The 16339-nt window shown below is 35.4% G+C and overlaps 1 protein-coding gene across 20 annotated transcripts in view; it reads left to right on the top strand.

The window, feature by feature from the left end:
* Positions 1 to 16339, top strand: part of LOC143226053 (muscleblind-like protein 1) — a 117624-nt gene that overhangs the window by 43035 nt on the left and 58250 nt on the right. The window lies entirely within an intron of this gene.

Genomic DNA, 16339 nt, shown 5'->3' with positions numbered 1-16339 from the left:
ATAGCATATCATATTTAATGTCAGTCAGATGTAATTTTATGTCATAGATAGTTTTGCTCATGTGCAATAATTGGTTTGGTTTGTTTTGAATTTCGCACAAAGCTACACGAGGGCTATCTGCGCTAGCCGTTCCTAATTTAGTAGTGTAAGACTAGAGGGAAGGAAGCTAGTCATCACCACCCACCGCCAATTCTTGGGCTACTCTTTTACCAACGAATAGTGGGATTGACTGTCACATTATAACACCCCCACGGCTTAAAAGGCGAGCATGTTTGGTGTGACGAGGATTCGAATCCGCGACCCTCGGATTACGATACAGTGCCTTAACCACTCGGCATGGCCGAGTAACCAGATAGTAACCAGGACAGTTTAATTACATAGCATGGATAACGTCATTCACGTGTAATCTTATACTGTGGATGTAACTACTCAAGTGCATTTACATATCGTAGGTAGTGTCAGTGAAGTGTAATTATATGTCGTGGGTAGTACCAGTTAAGTACAATTACATATTATGAATAATACCAGTCAGGTTTAATTGTCGTCATGAATGGGCCTAGACAAGTATAAATACCTATCATGAATTGAATGATAGAGGCGTAACCGTATTTCGTGAATAGTACCAGTGAAACATAATCACATATCATGGATTGTGACAGAGAGATGCATGTCGTGCAGTGTGTATCGCTTAATTTTATATCGTGAATAGTATTGGTCAATTGCAATTACATATTAAGCATAGTGTCAGCAAGATTTATTACATTTTGCAGATAGTACCAGACAAATGGAATTACATACCATGGATAATGTCAGTTAGAACCAACGCTATGTCTTGTGTAATGACAGTTCGGTGCAATTACATAACATGGATAATGTCAGTTAGAACCAACGCTATGTCTTGTGTAATGACAGTTCGGTGCAATTACATAACATGGATAGTGTCAACCAGGTGTATTTGTATGTCGTAGATAGTACCAGTTAGTGCAGTTACGTATCAAAAACAGTGTCTGACAGGTTTAATTTTTATGTCTGGCAGATGTAATTGTATAATGTGTATAGTTTCAGTCAAGTAAAATTGCAGTTTTTGAATAGTATCAGCCAGGATTAACTGTATGTCACGGATAGTGTCAGCCAGGATTAATTGTATGCCACTCAAATGGAATAACATCATGGATTGTGTCAGTTAACATTAATTTTGTACCGTAGGTAATAACCAATCAAGATTAATTATATAGATTGGAAGTGTCACTCAGGTGTAATATGGTATATACTACCAGTGAAGTGCAATTACATATTTGTGATAGTGTCAGGCAGGTGCAAATGTATGTCATGGATAATAACAGAAAAGTACAATTGAATATTATTGAAAGTGTGAGTCACGTTTAAGTAAATGTCTCGGATAGTGCTAGCCAAGTGCATTAAACATTAAGGATAAGGGAAGTCAGGTGTAACTGTATGTCTTGGATAGTACAATACAAGTACATATTAAAAATAGTATCATTCGGGTTTAATTGTATCTCGTGAATAGTGCCAGTCCAAAGTAATAACATATTATGAGCAGAGTCGGACAAATATAATTGTATATCAAGGATAGTACCAGTCAAGTACAATTTCATATTATGGATCGCGTCAGAGAGGTGTATTGTTTATCGTCGATAGCACCAGTTAAGTGCAGTGAGATATGTGTATTGTCAGTCAGCTGTAATTGTATATTGTAGCTAGTACTTCTCAAATGCAATATTATCATGGGTAGCGTCAGTAAAGAGTAATTTTAAGTCGTAGGTAGTAACAGTAATGTTGAATTATATACCATGGATAGTGTCACGTGTAATTTTGTATCGTCAGGTGCAATTACGTACTGTGCAATTACGTAGTGTCAAACAGGTGTAATTGTATATCGTGGATAGTACCAATGAAGCGCAGTTATATGTCAGGAAAAGTGTCAGTCAGGTTAAGTTTGTATTTCGTTGACAGTAACAGACAAGTACAATTACATATCATGGATAGTGTAAGTCATGTTTAATTATATATCATAATTATAAGTCCAGCTGTAAGTCGAATGTTCCAGATAAATTCAACTTACGTTATGTATAGTGTCAGTCACATGAAACTATATATTTTGAATAGTAAAATTAAGTTGAAATTGTATAGCTTGGATACTACTAGTTAATTATATCTTTATATAATATTTGAATGTAACTCTACGTTGTGAACCAATGATAGTCATCTGTATGACTTAAATAGCATAATCACAACCCTATGTTGTGGACCAGTCATATTGAACTTTATGTTATGAATAATATTAAGTAAGTGCAACTGTGTGATGTGGATTATACAAGGTTCAACCTTATATAACGAAATGTACCAGGTAACTCCAAGTGTATGTTGCAACTAGTATTTTGCAAGTTAAATTGTCAGTTGTAGATTGTACTAGCCAAGTTCAATTTATGTTGTGGTTTTTCCTTTCACCTTAAGCTGCTGGGAATTTCAATGTTAAGAAAATATTTTAGTATATTGTGTTTCAGTTTGTCTCCATATAACCACTTCTCACGGAACTGGACGTTGTTAACTGTTTGTGCCTTTGTTAGTATATATTTAAGTATTTCATCGTAACTTCTAAAATCAAATGCATGCATCATAAGGGGAATTAGATATGTGAAAATGCTATCTAATAATCTGTAGATTTATTTAAAATATGTTATATATATATATATCCAGTCGATACAATTTACATTAAATGATTGGTATATTATAATTACTGGGCCTATTTTTATAACTCCGGTACAGTTTTTCCGTAACATGTAATGCTACTAGTGTTGGCCAGTAGAATAGTACACGATATTCTATGTTATATTTTGTCATTAGCAGACAGTTAGGTATAGCAGAGATTGTGTTTCTTTCAGTTGATATTAATAGGCTATAAAGCATGTGGTGATATATATATATAAATATTTCAAGTACAATACTGCAAAGCTAAATGTTCTTGAATAGCATTCGTTTAACATAATATGCAAGGTATTCGAAAATTCTGGAACCATAGGTGATTTGCAGCATTTTTAATTTCACATGTGTGACTGATCGTGGCACTGTTGAAACATGAGAAGGCCGAACTAATCTTTCTGTTCAACCAAACATGAGGAGCACATTGCATGGTTCCAGGCTCTTCGGGCATCCTGTATTAGTTATTAAGTATAAATTACACTGGTTAGTCGATCAGTTATGAACAAACTAAACACGCATCTGTTCTTTGACGACTTTTTGTTCTATAAAAATATCACTGAAGTACCCAACTGTAGGTGATCTAGTCTGTTAACTGACACTTTCCCCAGGAACAGGAGCGAAACTTGAAGATTAGGAAACATTTGTTCGTTACATATTCGGTATCAGAGATGTTTGTAACGTCAGTTTTTCTGAGGTAGTTTCATATCTTTCAGCTTATATTACTAGTAATACTTTATATAGTGAATCCTTTCATACAATTGTATAAACGGCCCGTGATCTGAGGGACGCGGGTTCGAATCCCACGTCACACCAAACACATGTTCGCCCTTAAAGCCATTGGATGCGTTATAATGTTACGATCAATCCCGCTATTCGTTGGTAAAAGAAAAGCTCAAGAGTTGGCGGTGGGTGGTGATGACTAGCTGCCTTCCCTCTAGACTTGAATTGCTAAATTAAGGACCGCTAGTGCAGATAGCTCTCGTGTAGCTTTGTCTGAAATTCAGGGAACAAAACTGTACAAACTTAAGCAGTCACCCTCAAGCTTTGCTAAAATTGCTTTATTAAATGCATGCCTATATGAAGTGTTTGATTGGGTTTAAATGAATCATGCCTAAGATGTGAAGCTACTCACCCTGAAGCTCATCTGGACTTTTTTCTCTCACGCTACTGTTTACTCTTTCTTTTATTACATTTAAGTTACTGTTGTGGGCGTGTCCTTGCGATTTATTTCAACATCTCTTCTTGTATTATTCATGAGTAAATCGTTCTCGTATAATTTAAGAGTTTTGTGTAGTGTAAAGATTAAATATGAAAAAAAATTAAACATACAGAGAAGACACACTAGAAAATATATGTCTGTAGAGAGAAGGTAAGCTCCTTGGATTAGAGATTGAATGTTAGTGATTGAAGTGACGCTATATATATATATACAGATATAGATGAGTGAGATATAATTATTGCTAGATAAAGAAGTCTCAGCTTAGATGTTAAAGATCGAATTCCTGTTGAATATGAAGAATTATACTTAGAAGACAGATAAAAATGAAATGACAGATATTAAACACTACGTGTTTTTTACGTAAGAAATTAATTTTCAGAGATTAAATTCCGCTAGTTGTAAAGAAATGCTTAAATCGTGTATTTTTACTTGTCTTTTTTTGTTGTTGCTAAGCTATCTATGTTATGTTGTGTTGTATAATTATAAGCAATGAAGCTTTTACGCTGGGCCACCAGAGACGGACACTATTTCCACATAGATGATGTATTAAGCACTTGAGATTAGGCATTGTTAGACATAAGAGGCGTTAGAATTGAAATTTTGACGCTTAGATTATAAAGATTAGGTATTTGAACCTGTATTTAAGACGTTGTGTGTTGTTGAAAGTTCAGCCTAATTATAACTAAAAAGATATTGATAGAGAGTAGTACTACTTCATATTGTAAGGATGACATGTTAAAGTCTTGTATTGTTACACACTGAAGAAATAAAATTCTGCTAGAGATTAATGGTATTGATGGAATAAGGTACCGCTTGAGATTAGCATTGTTATAAATTAAAGGAATAATATGCTCCTATACTTATAAATACTGTTATATATTGATAGAAGTGAATGTGTTAGAAATTATAGTTGTTATATGCTGAAGGCATAATCGTTTTAAAGGTTATCATTGAAGTGACAAGTTTATTTACAAATTATCATTGTTACTTCTGCCACCGAAAGTGGGCAAAACTTGTTTCCACCCCTGTGTATGTTTGTTTGAATGCTTGTCAACAAGATTTCTCGAAAACGGCTGAATGGATTTAGACGAAAATTGATATACGTTTGAACAATGATACAACTTAAAAGTAATTATTTTTCAGCATTGAGCCTAAAGATCATGTTTACAACAAGGTCTCGAAAAAAATCCCTATATGTTAATATGAGGACCGAATTTTCACACTAAATTTGCTGTATAATTCAGTCAGAAATGATTGGATTTTGATTAAAATTGTTGAACATATGAAGAATATTATTCTCCATAGCCCTACCAAAATGGTCGGTTTTCGTTGATAACGACTGAAACATTTTTGTATTTTTTGAAAGCCGAATATGATCAACGCTGTGTGACGAAGGTTCGCCCTCTACTAAGTGCCCTCTAGTTTTTAAAAGTTATCATCGAAGGAAAAAAAGTTCAGTTAGAAATTATCATTGTTTTTAAAGGTTCTCGTTGAAGGAAAAAGTTTAGTTAAAACAACAATTTTTTATGATTATCATTGAAGGTACAAGTTTAGTTAGAAATTATTATTGTTTTTAAAAGTTTATGGTTAAAAGGTGTGTGTGTGCTTTCTTATAGCAAAACTGCATTGGATTGTATACTGTGTCTATCGAACCCCTGATTTTAGCATTGCATATCCGAAGACTTACCGTTGTCCTACGGTAGAACATCATCAAAGAGACAAGTCTGATTAAAAAATATCAAGGGGACAAGTTTGGTTAGAAATTATCATCGTTGTTGAAAGTTATCACTGAATGGACGAGTTAAGTGAGAAATTAATTGAAGGAACAAATTTAGCAATAAACTATCATTATATGATATAAGCTTAATTAGACATTATCATTGTCTCGTGTACAGAGTGAATTATTATTATAAACTAAAACTTTTATGTGTTAAATTGAATAGAAAGTGATAGATACGCATACTCATATACTGAAGAGAACAGGCGACAGGTTTTTGAAGATGAATGGAGGACGGAAAAGTTACTTGGATAAAGCATAAACCTCTATGGGAATGTTTTCCATTTCGCCTTCTGTTGAGTATTTATATTGATACACAATTTAAGATTACATAGTCTTATTATTAACAATCGTTAATCGAATCACAATGTACGGGGAGGAAATCGGCTGGAAAACCAAAATGTAAACATGTTGTTTCGTGCAACTCCTTCCATCAGACATATCGATCGGCTACCGACGGATTGTTCGCGAGGTGTGAGTATTATTACGCTCTAAGTGGCACGTGTGCACCAATAATATGACCTACGACTTGGCAGCGAAACATTGGTTGTTTGTTTGTTTTTGAATTTCGTGCAAAGCTACTCAAGGGCTATCTGCGATAGCCGTCCCTAATTTAGTAGTGTAAGACTAGAGGGAAGGCAGCTAGTCATCACCACCCACCGCCAACTCTTGGGCTACTCTTTTATAACGCCCCCACGGCTGAAAAAGCGAGCATATTTGGTGCGACGGGGATGCAAACCCGCGACCCTCGCATTACGAGTCGCACGCTTTGTATCAGTGTTGTTGTTTTTCTAATTTCTGCTTAATAATTTAACCTTACAAGAATAAAGCTTCTACTTCGTTCATTTTATACGCTATATACTTCAGATATTACTGAGAACTTTAAAATATCAGTCAGTAGCAGTAGCTAAAGCTAATTTTATATACATATATTTAGCTAAATACTTACACAAAATATGTTAAAATGCTTCTTGCATATTGTTAGATCATATGTTCATTTCGAATTTTGGTACTCCTCCATGTTTCAGGGTACATTTCATAAACCTTACAAAATGAATGTTTGTATCTAGGAAGTTAAACATCTAAATAAATAATGTGTATATCAGCTTCCCATCTCTCCTTAAAATTGTATAATTTAACTTACGACTAACAAACAAAAAAAACATCGTATGTCACAATTTCAAGACAGTCTAGAGGAATAATCGTTATAACGTTACAGTTAAAATGGGTAAGTGCATACTTTCGAAATCTTCAGTTACGTTTGTGTCCATGTGCAGAAAAAAGTGTGTAATGTTGATTATTACAAGCAGTTATAGTTGTGCTTTATGTACTTATTTAATATTTTCCTCTCTTTGTTCCTGATTTCGTCTGCTCAGTAATTAACATTCAACAAGAACTTATTCATTGCTCGTTACATTATGGCTCTTAATTATACCATGTGTGCTTTAGGTAAACAACAGAATCGACCGAAATTATTTCTCGAGTGGTGTTGAATATCGATAGTGTGTACATTGCGCAATTTTTGCAAGAGGTAACTTTTCATTGGATATGCGCAAACTACATTATTCACTGACGGTTTAACCAATAAACTCCTCTGGGAGTAGAGTCGTTGACGTTAATTCCCAGCCACCTTGACGGTGTCACTTCCATGGAAGATAAAAACAATTAAGATTCCGTACCTTGTACTGCGTCTATGTAGAGGGGTATGGGAGAATCTCTCATCTACATCTTTTCGCGTCAGCACTTAGTTAAGGGCGTGTGGTGTAGTTGCCTGGTAACGAGATGCCACTTCTGAAAATTGCTGCCTCCCGCCTTTATAATTCGGTACTGCTGAATGAATGTTGGAGTTGATATCTTTACAGGAATCTAAATATGAAATAATTTATGTATATATATGTATGTGTATATAAAACCAAATATTTTCACTGTTCATTGTAAATTTAAATTTTAGATATCAAATCTTAAAAGTTTTAATTTTAAAGAAGTATTTTTATGCTGTTTTAACGCATGTTAAATGTTATGTCATTATATGCACACGTTCTTGTCATAACTTATCACAATAACACGTAAATTCGCGTGCTTTTCCGTTAGTTCAATATTTAAACCTTTTAAGTATAGAATTCTTTTTTCCAGTTTCAGACAACATCTTACTTGTTTTTGTCTCATAAATTAGTCTAGTGTGTACATTAACTATACTTCATATATCCTTCAAATATTTTTGTTTACGTTTTTGGTTATATTTCGTGCAAAAGCAGTCTTCACTAGCCGTACTTAATTTTGAAGTAACAGACTAGAAGGAATGCAGTTAGTCAACAGCATTCATCACTAGTTCATGAGCTTCACTTATCTGACCAAGTAATGGTTACTGACCTTCATATCTTATAAAGGATCCAGGGCCCCAAAATGTGTGCGAGATATTTTCTTTTTTTGCGATGATGGGATGCAAACTATGAACCACTGGTTACACTATGCATTCCACCTTCACTCTAATAATCACTCATTGTGATAATTACTTAATTCTATAGGTAAAATCATTATTAATTGGAGAACTTCTTGAAAATATTAAAAATGGTCTACACCATCTACTTTGGGATTTAAGGGACTATAACCCCCGATATTAATTGGAGACGGTGTCTTATAATAAGACACGCCCCACTTTTATCAGCATTTTATTGTATATATTTGTTTATGTAAGCCAACTAATTAATGACAATCTTAAAATATAGGTTTTGCAAACACTAAACGTTTAGGAAAAGATTGTAGACTTGCTCAGTGTTCGTCATCATACCGTTGTACTCGGTATTCACTCTTATTACCAGTCGCAACTTTCTGCCAGTAACAAATCGCATGTTGATATTTAGTTAATATTCTACTCTGTCTCCACAAAAAGAAAAAGCGTAACAGTTATGAAACTTGTGCTGGATTTCAGCATTATTAATGTAATTAAAAAAACATTTTATGTATTCTAAACTTAGGACGTAATTAAACGTATCTTTACAAGTTTTATCTTTCGAGCTACAATTTGGTTGTTTTGTTTTTTGAATTTCGCGCAGAGCTACACGAGGTCTATCTGCGCTAGCCGTCCCTAATTTAGCAGTGTAAAACAGTGGAAGGCAGCTAGTCGTCACCACCCACCGTCAACTCTTGGGCTACTCTTTTACCAACGAAAAGTGGGACTGACCGTAACATTATAACGCACCCACGGCTGAAAGGGGAGCATGTTTGGTACGACGGGAATTCGAACCCGCGACCCTCAGATTACAAGTCGAACGCCTGAACCCACTTGGCCATGCTGGGCCTCGAGCTTTAAACCTTGAAAAATGTGCTAATTATTTAAGAGTATATATTCCGTATGTATTTGCTTCATTTAGCGTAACAAATAGCAAAGATACCTACATTTTTGTTGTAAATAAATTACAATGAAAGTACGTTGCGCAGACTGTTCTATGTATAACTGAGAAAGACAAATGAGGTACAATTTATGTGTGATATCATATAGTAAGAAGCTTTTCGTAGTAAATGTTTTAACAGTGTAGCGGTTTCATACATACCTAGACGTGCCATTACTGCCTTGTAAGCATTGCTGTATCTTAATTGTGTTATGTCTACGGACAGAGCGTTAAAAAGGAAAGACTTTTATGATGACTTAGACGCAATAACATGAACATCGGTCTTAAATCTAAGCTTTTACAGAATCAATGTTGAAATTACATTACCATCCACATAGACGAGGCAACCATATAAACTATCCACCTTTCTAAGAGCATAGTTCCTAAAAAATTATATGATGTACTTCACATACTAGGACTGAACTCCGTAAAGTTATTTTCCTTTAGTAATACTAATATTCGGTGATATTCCGATGTGCATACCAATTTTATTTTCAAATATAAATTTTAGCATCTAAATTGGACAGTTGATAAGGGTGTTGTATATTGTAAGCTCAATCCTCTATTTAAGTCGATATTAAAAAAAGTAGAAGCCTTTTGCGCCAAAATATTACCACTAGTTGTATGTAAACTTCCACTAATGTTCCGTAACAAAGCAATATAGAAACTGAATACAAATTCTATCAGGTATATGTATTCCCGAAAGTAAATATTTTTTGCAAAAGCAATGACTTTCCTAAACAACGTGCCCCCCGATGGATCAGCGTTAAGTTTCCGGGCTTACAATTCCAAAATCCAGGATTCGATTCTACCCGTGGGACAGAGCGCTGATAATCCATTATGTTTGTTTGTTTGCTTGTTTTGTTTTTTTAAATTTCGCGCAAAGCCACATGAGGGCAATCTGCACAAACCTTCCCTAATTCAGCAGTGTAAGACTATAAAGAAGGCAGCTAGTCATCGTCACCCACCGCCAGCTCTTGGGCTAATCTTTTACGAACGAATAGTGGCATTAATCATAACTTATAACGCCCCCACGACTGAAAGGGCGAGCATGTTTGGTGTGACGAGGATTCAATCTCGCGACCTTTAGATTGCGAGTCGAGCGCCCTAACCACCTGGTTATGCCGGGCCCAGTCCATTGTGTAGTTTTGTACTGAAAACCCGACAACAACTTTGTAGACAAACACGTATTTTCAGCTGGCTTCTTCTGCTATCGGTTAAAAAAAATACCACCTATCTTATTACAAGTAAAAAGACATAATTGAAAAGACAAACTACCTAATTTTAATAGAACCCATGGTGAATCAGCGATAAGCTTGAGAGATTTTAACTCTAAAATAGCCCTCTTCCACAGTGGCTCAGCGGGGCATATAATGATAAAAAGGGGTCTCGACAGTAGCGGTCCGGCATGGCCAGGTGGTTAAGGCACTCGACTAGTAATCCGAGATTCGCGGGTTCCAATCTCCGTCCCACCAATCGTACTCGCCCTTTCAGCCGGGCGGGGATTATAATGTGACAGTCAATCCCACTATTCGTTGGTAAAAGAGTAGCCCAAGAGTTGGGGTGGATGATGATGAGTAGCTGCCTTCCCTCTAGTCTTACACTGCTAAATTAGTGACGGTTAGCACAGATAGCTCTCGTGTAGCTTTGCGCGAAATTCAAAACAAACAAAAACAAGCTCGACAGTAGCGTTTGGCAGAGCACAGATAACCTCTTATGTAGAGTTGTGCTTAACAACAAAACAAAGAAATTCTAAAATTCGATGTTTGAACTTATCAGTAGACACAGTTTAGATGGTGTACTGAGAAGGTCTGCGCTAAAGAAGCAAAAAATATAATTGGTAGCCTCTTTTATTCGGGTTTCATTGCTTTCATCCACGGATTGTAAGAGGTGTCTCAATAAATTCCAATATTTTGACTTAAAATTTCCAAATACTACAGCCTACTAGAGAGCATAGTTTAAACCTTAGGAAACCATTGTCATGTGTTTTAAATGTACATTCGTGTCATGGTACAGAAACTTTAAGGATCGGCCCCCATTGGCACAGCAGTATGTCTATGTATAGGCTAGAATACGTGATGAGCAGAGCACAGATAGCCAGTTGTGTTGCTTTGTGCTTAACTCCAAACGCACAAACAAAATCACCCTTACATAGAGTATTATGGGGGGGGGGCTTTCAGTAGCTGCCTTTCCCTTAATCTGTCAGTTGAAAAGTAGAAGATTGTAGTTTTCCAATATTTGTGTCTCAAAATACAAATATAAAATATTTTTTCTTATGTTTTTTTGTCATTTAACAAATAAAATTGAAATGGTAAATTAATGAAGATACTGGACATGTATAAAAAATGTGATTTTTTTTTCATTTATTTACTGTTCCAAAACCCTGAAATGTTGATCTATCAATATATCATTCTTGCTATAATGGCGAGATTTAAAACATAAAATACTGTTACATGTAATCCAGTATTTGTTTCAAAGTATAAATGGTTGTTGCAAGGACTCTAATGTATTAAAAAAAAAGACGTTTAATGTTAATCGTGTTTTTCTTTGCACGTGCCAAGGACAGGCTGTTTACACTGCGCTTGTTGTCATGAGATGAACCAATCCTTCAGCTGCAATTTCTGCTTCAAACTAGATTTTATGTCGAATAATTTTTAATCGACTTGAATAAAATGAATAAGTAGAGGCAATTTTATTTATGACTTCAAGTACTTTTAATTTAATAACAAAAATATAATATAAAAATAATTTTTAATTTCTTTAATTCTTTGTTCTAATGGTGAAACACAAAGTGTTGTGTTTAAATGTACGTTTTTATTGAAAATACTATATATAAGGAGTGCTGCTATCTAACGGGCATAATAACAACTTTATTTCCCTAACCAGCTGTTCTAAGTTTGACATTTATCTGTTTTGGAGGTTTAGAACACACATTTTCTGATTGTTTGTTTCGAATATTTGCTCATGCTTACATAAGAACTATCTGAACTAGCCATTCGCAGTTTTCTGCCGATAGACTAGATGGAAGGCATATAGTTAACAACACCTACCGCTAACTCTTGGGCTAAATCTAATCAAATAAGGGAATTTGACTTAACTTGTATAATGCATCCACGGCCCCAATTTACAGGCGCGATTTTACAGTAACGGACCGCGAACCATGGATATTCAGATTCACAGTTCAACAGTTAAAAAAAAATTAATTTGGTCTACTTTTTATCAACACGTTATCAGTTTATATTTTGCTTTTCAGTGCTGTCCATTTTAAAGAACTATCATCACAGCAATGTCTAGAAAAGAATGAAAAAGTATACTCGTGGTAAACAATCAGCTCAATAAATTATTTCGGGAATGTTTCATAAGAACTATTACCATGTGCACACAATAAAAGCGAAATACACACATATATATATATATATATACATATACATTTTCACGTTGATAAACGACAACGAAAAGAGAGAAAGATTACAACTCCTACAAGTATTTGTAATTATATTTTATTTTTTTGTCTGAAACTTTTATTATTAATTTTAGGTAAAGTTTATAATTTCTCGTTGTCAAAGCATGAATATGGTACTCTTCATGTTTATTTTTTCATGGGATAATGCAATCTTCTAATTAATGTACGGTGATCGGAGACTCCAGTCATTCAGTGTCTGGTTCTTGTCTCTGGACTTTCTTAGAAGTCTGAAGAATGATGAAATAATATTTTTAAATCAAAGCATTTAGTTTAACATCTGCACACTTAAAAAGTAGCTTGACTTAATAGGCCTCAACACTATTTGAGCACTAGAATAATAATTCGCTAAGAGTTCATCGACTTGCTGCGAATTATCCAAAATGAATGTTTCATTTCATCGTGATTTTATTGGTTTCGAAATTATCTTTATCATTCTATAATACATATATGACATCCTGATGAGGGACCTCCGATAAATGAAACAACAGAAATAGATTATTTCACTTTTATTTAGGCGCCCTCTAGTGACACAGCGGTGTGTTTGTGGACTCACACCGCTAAAAACTGGATTTCGATATACATGGTGGGCAGGGCACAGACAGACTATTGTGTAGCTTTGTGCTTAAGTTTAAACAAACAAACAAAAATTCATTTAAGTTGAGCCACCATGGCCAGGTGGTTAGGACTCGTACTATGAGGGTCGCGAGTTCGAATCCCTTTCACACCAAACAAGCGCTCCCTTCAGCCAGTCACTCCTACTGTTCGTTGGTGAAAGAATAGCCCTGCTTTAATACCGTGTGGTGACGACTAGCTGCCTTCCTTCTTGTCTCTTACTGCTAAATTTGGGATAGCTAGAGCAGATAGCCCTCATGTAGCTTTGCGTGAAATTAAAAGAACAACAAAAATCCTATAGGTTACTGTGGCCTATTATATTCTCCTTGCTGTGCCCCTTCTTTTGCTATTAAAATGGTACATGCCGTAAGCGGAAGCACTTTTCAGATACCGCGGACATTTGAGAGCAAATATTTTTGATACAATGCGGCATCTTTGATATGATATCGCAGCACCTCGTAGGGGCTACCAACCTGCAGTTTGGGAACTCCTATTCTAACATATACGACTTATATTTTAACATTTACTCTGAAGAAACTTTGATGGTTGTTATTCAGCTGTTCAGCTAAATTATCTCTTGGCTTTATTTTTGGTTGACTGTAAGTAATATGTCACGTTTCTGACGGGATGGGGGAGAAGGTTTGTTTTTGCAATTTCGCGCAAAGCTACACGAGGGATATCTGCTCTAGCCGTCCCTGATTTAGCAGTGAAAAACAAGAAGGAAGGCATCTAGTCATCACCACACACCGACAACTCTTGAGCTACTCTTTCACTAACGAATAGTGGGATTAGCCGAAAATTATAACGCTTCCACGGCTGAAAGGGCAAGCATGTTTGATGTCACGGGGATTCGAACTCGCGATCCTCGCTTTACGACTCGAGCGCCCTTAACTAACTGATCATACCGGGCCCGGTGGGAGAGAATAATCCATGGAAAACCAATTTGAAAATAATAACTGATTCTGTTGTTCTCCTTCGAAACAAAAAAAAATAGTGAAAAGGGTGTGAAGTGATGAATTTCGAGTATACATGTGAACACAGTCATTATGCTTTTGCACAAAGTGAAATAAAATTTTCTTAGAGATATTTCTCAAAGGAACATTTTTTGGGAAAAAACCCAACAACATCAAATCAAAATATGTGTAGAAGGGCAAAGGGCGTTGGAGAAGGGGTCAAAAACCATTCCAAAATCCCATGAGTACAAACGCATATATATTTGAAAACGTTTAATTTGTTTATTTTTGAATTTCGCACAAAGCTACACGAGGGTTATCTGCGCTAGCCGCCTCTAATTTGGCAGTGTAAGACTAGAGGTAAGGTAGCTAGTCATCACCACCCACCGCCAACTCTTGGGCTACTTTTTTTAACGTCACATGCTAACGCTCCTACTGCTGAAAGGGCGGGCATGTTTGATGTGAGGGGAATTCGAACCCTCTACCCTTGGATTACGAGACGAGTGCCTTAATCACATGGCCTTGCTGGGCGAAAACGTTTAATACCAGACAAGAACTGACAGTTGTGACATTCAAAACGTGATGACTTAGTTAACTAAAGTCAAGTAAACAGTTACAAGTTTGAATCAACCTGTCTCAATCTTCACTATTTCCCAAACACTTATCTATAATTAAAGGTTGCTCTGGTGTATCACGGTTTGTGATTAAAGACCGTATAAAGTGCTTGGCGTTTAATCATTGTTAAAGTGTATGTATAGATTCTGCCTAGTTATGCATTGGATGTCATCGTATGACTAGAAACGTCGAGTTTATTACAGTAGCGATGCCGAAACTGTGTTTCAGTTAAGTCTAGTTAGAGCGATAGGTAACTAAGTTTGGACATACGTGATGCTGACATAAGGTTGGCCTGATAATCGAAATGAATGTTATATATACATAGAATGAGAACACAGTTATTAGTTTTTCATGCTATGTGTAGATAAAAACAAAATCTATTCATGTGCATACGCAATAAATAAATTAAGTAAGTTGTTTCTTTACTACGTTAGAATACAGAATGCAGTAGTTTCATTTGTTTGACCACAATAATGTGCCACAACTCAAACCAGTGTTATATAACCAGTAATAAGATCAGATCTATAATATAGGACATGTTTCTGAAGCTTTTAAATATACTAATAATTCGAATTTGTGTTAACTTTTTATATGCTTATTAATATTACCAAGAAACGATTTAATAACCTCTGTCGAACATGCAAAAAAACAAAAGCTCAATCTGACCTTGTTGTGTTTCTTGCACGTTTTCAATTTGAATTTGAATATTGGAACATGCAGTGAATTTCCTTCCGGTTAGGCCCTGCATGGCCAAGCGCGTTAAGGCGTGCGACTCCTAATCCGCGGGTTCGCATCCCCGTCGCGCCAAACATCTCGCCCTTTCAGCCGTGGGGGCGTTATCTCCTAAATTTAGATAGCGTTTGTGAAAAGAGATTTGGTTCTGCTAGTACTCTTGAAAAATACCAGAGAAGCACAAAAAATTCATTTTATCTTTATCTAGTTCTAAATAACATAACTGAGTTACAGTTACGTTTGGTGAGTAACAAGCGAACCGTTGTTACGGAGAAAGATGGGACAAGAACTATCATATTGTCACACATTTTTTTAACTTCTCTGCTATGTATTCCATAAAAATGGTTTTGTTTTATGTTGATACACATAAATAATAAGTGAATGCTAATCTATATAAAACAAATAATTTTCATGAAGCAATTTTCCATGGACAGTACAAGTTATGTGTTTATTTAAGTAACATAAATAAACATTGTTATCGGAGAATAATTAATACTACTGTTAATACAACACATTATTATAATTTTATGTTTTGTTATACAGCAGTTTACAACCATTATTAGCAATGATGTTAACACAACGCCTTGTTCTATCTTATACTGAGTTATAAGTAATTTACAACAGTTATCGGGCATGCCTTTAAAACAACGCATTATCCTGACCCATACTGTGCTATAGAGTAGTTTAAAACCTTTATCAGCAGCTGTATTAACGTAAAGCATTGTTCTAATCTTATACTATGTTATGGGTTAACCTACAACCTTTGTCAGCAATGGAAATCCACGATTAGAAAGTTTACCAAGCTGTATACTGATAGACCAGCCTCGCTGTCCTACATAGGAGCTTGTTACAATACAA

The sequence above is a fragment of the Tachypleus tridentatus genome, chromosome 9, assembly GCF_004210375.1.
Source record: "Tachypleus tridentatus isolate NWPU-2018 chromosome 9, ASM421037v1, whole genome shotgun sequence".
Taxonomy (NCBI): Eukaryota; Metazoa; Arthropoda; class Merostomata; order Xiphosura; family Limulidae; genus Tachypleus; species Tachypleus tridentatus.
The sequence above is the reverse complement of the archived record's forward strand: the minus strand, read 5'-3'. Positions and strand labels throughout refer to the sequence as shown.